The following is a 4,717-nucleotide window of genomic DNA, read 5'->3' as shown; positions in this document are numbered from 1 at the left end:
GAGAAGATTAAATTGACTTCTTCTTTAAGAAATCCTAATCTTATAAGCTGAAAAACCATTGATTGACAGATGTGACCCGAATACCTAAAGCACAGAAGTATCGGTAACGAAAGATAAGTATCTGCCAAGGCCAGAACAATTAAAAAAATTTAAAAGGGGTTTTCATTAAATAACTCTTCCAAGTTTATTATAAGCATTGATTATGCTCAGTTGTCAGTTTTCGATTTTATATATATATATATATATATATATATATATATATATATATATATATATGTATATATATATATATATATATATATATATATATACATATATATATATATATATATATATATATATATACATATATATATATATATATATTATACATATATATATATATATATATATATATATATATATATATATACATATATATATATATATATATATATATATATATATATATATACATATATATATATATATATATATATATATATATATATATATATGTATATATATATATATATATATATATATATATATATATATCAGGGTGATACTTTGTTCTTTCTTGAAATTTAGGTTTTTCACATTCTTCTTGTCTCGCACGTGTATGGTCACGGTTTGAAGAGCTCCTCTTTAAATGATTATTTTTCCGTGGTTATAATAGTGGCTGGCATAGAATGGTGCTTAATTCTTGAAGTTGAATGTGCAGGGACAATGATAATGGTATAGTGTTTGCTTACACCTAATGTGAACATAGTTAAATTAGCAATTAAAAACTGTTAAATTTGAGTAAGAGACCCCTGTACAAATTTTTCCTTTTCCGCGCATGCGCAGTAAACACCTTATGACGTCAAGACTAAAACTGTGTTGTTTCGCTCGAATACCGAATATCGTTTCTTGATATCTTAGAATACTGTAGTTATTATAGTGTTCATCTTACAAAAAACTAAATATTTCAATAAAAAAAAATTGAAATATGTATCCAGATACTACTAATGAAGTAGGAGAAGAAATGCGGAGAGGAAACAGAGAGAGAGGCAATCCTCTTTTATCGTCGCTGAACAGTCCTTCACGGCAAACACTTGCCAGATGCACAAAAAGCGAACTCCAAAAACATTGCAGTCAATTAGGACTAAGAGGTATCTGGACGAATAAAGATGCCTTAATTGATAAACTAATGGAGCATTATGAAAATATTTGAGAAAATCATCCATCGCATGCTCCCAGCCAAGATAGAGACCGTGACTTACAGATATCAAACCCGGCACAGTCATATCAAAGGTTTGAAACTTTTGTTAGAGAGACAGAAGACAACTTCTATGTTATAAATAACTCTTTAGCCGACAAGGAGAGAATAATAGGAGAACTACAAACTAAATTATTCCTTGCTGAAGAAAAAATTAGACATCTACAAGAAAGCCTTCAAAATATGTACGGATCATGTCCCTCTGAAGCCATCACTCCTCCATTGAATGGGAAAAATGTATTACTCATTGGAGATTCTTGTCTAAAGGAGGTTAAGTCTAGTGACCTTCAAGATAGTGTCATGGTAAGAACCCTACCAGAAGCAAATATGGACTTACTAAAATCTTGGGTAATGGAAAAGCTGGAACATTCACCTAAAGAATGCGTCATTTATTGTGGAACTCAAGATCTACTCGTCGAGGACATTACAGTGGAGGGAATTATCGACAATCTGGGCACCGTTATTGCTGAACTCAAAGAGAAAAATCAAGAAATAGAGGTAAAGGTCTGTGAGCTTGTACCATCAATGAAAACAAATAATTTACCTGAAAGAATAACCGAATATAATACCAAAATGGAAGAATGGTGTAATAAAAATGAAGTTACGTTGATTAAAACACAAACATTCTTCAAGCTAGGAACTGGCGACCTAGATAATAACTGTTACGATGGCCAAAATGATAAATGCTATGATTTACTTAATAGAGTAGGTGCCATTAGATTGTTAGATGCTATTTACTCTGTATGCTTAGATAATTTTGTTTATTCCAACTGGAAAGCTATTAAATCAAATTTATGTAGTTTTAACAATAATATTCTCAGAACTAATACTATGGAAGGTGTAAGTACAGAATTGTTGGCAAATCAAGTGAAAAGGGGAAGAAATATAACGAGGCCCCAACAAAATAAAAAGTATTTTAGGAAAGAGAACTTCTCTCGAGGGGGATATGCCAATTCCCAAACGCGTTCTAGATATAATAATGATAGTAATGGCTCAGGCTATACTTATAGAAATAACAAAACTGGCATCTATAGTAATCATCTTAATACTAGAGGTAATAGATATGGCTGTTATAACTGCGGTGAATTCAATCACCAACAATCGAACTGCAGATTTGATCATAAACTAAGATGTAACATATGCTATGAATTTGGTCACAAAAGTAGATTATGTGAACAAAACCCCAACTACTAGGATCTTGGCCAGGAAGATGGTGCCGACAGGAAGATTTCTCCTAGATTCAGTGATATGTTAACGGTAGTCCATATTAATGCCCAATCCTTGTTAAGTCATAATCTTGAAATAGAACTTATGTTAAACGAACAAAACATTAATATTTTATGTGTTAGCGAAACATGGTTATACACTAATATAAGTGACGCATTTATAAATATTCCCCTGTATGATGTCTACCGTCAGGATCAAGGTCGGGGTGGAGGGGTCTGTATATTTGTCAGAAACTATTTGAAGGTCACCGACATAAATTTAACGATCGAAAAATGTGAGGGTGTAGAAGACAAGTGGATCTCGATTCAATATCGCAAGTTTCCTTCTGTTATTGTAGGATGCGTATATCGCCATCCCAAAGCACGGGCAACCTCTTTTGATTATATCTCTGATATTTTTAAAGAAATTATTTTACGAAATAAGCATATATTTATCTATGGGGATTTTAATGATGATCTGCTAAAGACCGAGAATAAAATGTCTAAACTAATTAAAAAACTAAATTTCGATCAGATAGTAAACAAACCTACTAGAGTTACTCCTACATCAGCGTCTTTAATTGATCTCGTAATAACAAATGCTAAACATGTGATAACAAAAATTAATATTATACCAAGCTTGGTGGCAGACCACGAGACAATTTTAACTCATCTGAATATTCGTAAGCCAAAAAAGAAACATATTTTAAAAACTTTTATACGTTTGCAAAATTATTCTCCAGACATTCTTTGCGATCTCCTCATTAATAACGTAAATATATTAAATGGTATCTTAAATACTGACAATGTAAACAACCAAGTTGGAACTTTAAACGATGTCTTTACAGCTTGTCTAAACATTTGAGCTCCCTGCACCCTGGATAACAGATGAAATAAAGCGAGACATGAAAGAAAGAGACAGACTGAAAAGGGAGTTAAAAAATCAAACGTTTAACATCTTTCTGAGAGAAAAACATAAAGACCTGAAGAAGAGAGTAAACTCAAAGTTAGCGGCAAGCCGTAAGCAGTTTTACAAAAGCAAATATCTGAAAGCTAAAGGCAATGTCTCTTCTACTTGGAAAATAGAAAAAAAATATGCTATTTAATGGTCAACAAACAGATACGAGCTCTATGCTATTGCCAGCAGTAACTGATGTACACTCTAGGGCTGAAAAATTCAATGATCTTTTCGCTGAGGTCGGGAAAAAAACATTCGAAAAAACCCAAGAGGAAATTAGGAAATATAATATCTCTACTGAAACAGTACGTAATATTCCAGTTAGAGAATTAGATAGTTTTAAGCCTACTCCTGTTGATTGTAATACTCTTCATCTTAATTATAAAAAATCTTAAAAACACAAATGCTTTTGGATCTGACGGGATTAGCTTGAGTTTCATTAGGGATGGGTTATATATCATTGCATTTTACCTTACAGTTATAATTAACACATCCATAGCCTCTAAACAGTATCTGGAGTTATGGAAAAATCCCCACGTAATTCCTGTTTTTAAGAGTGGTGATATGGAAGACGTCTCCAATTATCGTCCTATATCTTTGCTACCGGTATTGTCAAAAGTTCTGGAAAAAATAATTGCTATTCAATTAACTGATTTTTTAGAGACAAATGGTCTAATCTCACAAAGTCAACACGGCTTCAGACCAGAATTATCAACTGAATCGGCTCTATTAAAAATATCAGATAAGATTTATATTAACATGGATAATAAGAAAGTCTCACTACTCCTTTTACTTGACCTCTCAAAAGCCTTCGACAGCGTGAACCATAATATATTATTTGATAAATGTACATCACTGAGTATAGATCTACTTTGGTTTATGAATTACCTACATAACAGATCCCAGTCAGTTAGAATGGGTCAAACTGTGTCTTCCCAAAAAACCTGTAGAGTTTGGTGTACCCCAGGGCTTTATTCTTGGCCCAATACTCTTTGCAATTTATGTCAATGATCTGGTCAAATCACTACCCAGCTGTTTTGTCATCCAATATGCCGATGACACCCAGATCTTAAATGAAGGAAATGTAAATGAAATAGACGAACTAATTCATGGGGCAGAATACATACTAAAGAAGGCCAAATACTACTTCTTAACTAATGGTTTGCTTCTTAATGAGAAAAAAAACACAATTCACTTTTATAGGTTCCCGACAATATATATCAGAAATTGGAGATAATGTGCAAATAGATTTTAATGGAAATATGATTAAACCCATGAAAGCTGTAAAAAATCTAGGGGTTTATTTTGACAGAT

This window comes from Palaemon carinicauda, chromosome 3 (genome assembly GCF_036898095.1).
Source record: "Palaemon carinicauda isolate YSFRI2023 chromosome 3, ASM3689809v2, whole genome shotgun sequence".
Classification (NCBI taxonomy): domain Eukaryota; kingdom Metazoa; phylum Arthropoda; class Malacostraca; order Decapoda; family Palaemonidae; genus Palaemon; species Palaemon carinicauda.
The sequence above is the reverse complement of the archived record's forward strand: the minus strand, read 5'-3'. Positions refer to the sequence as shown.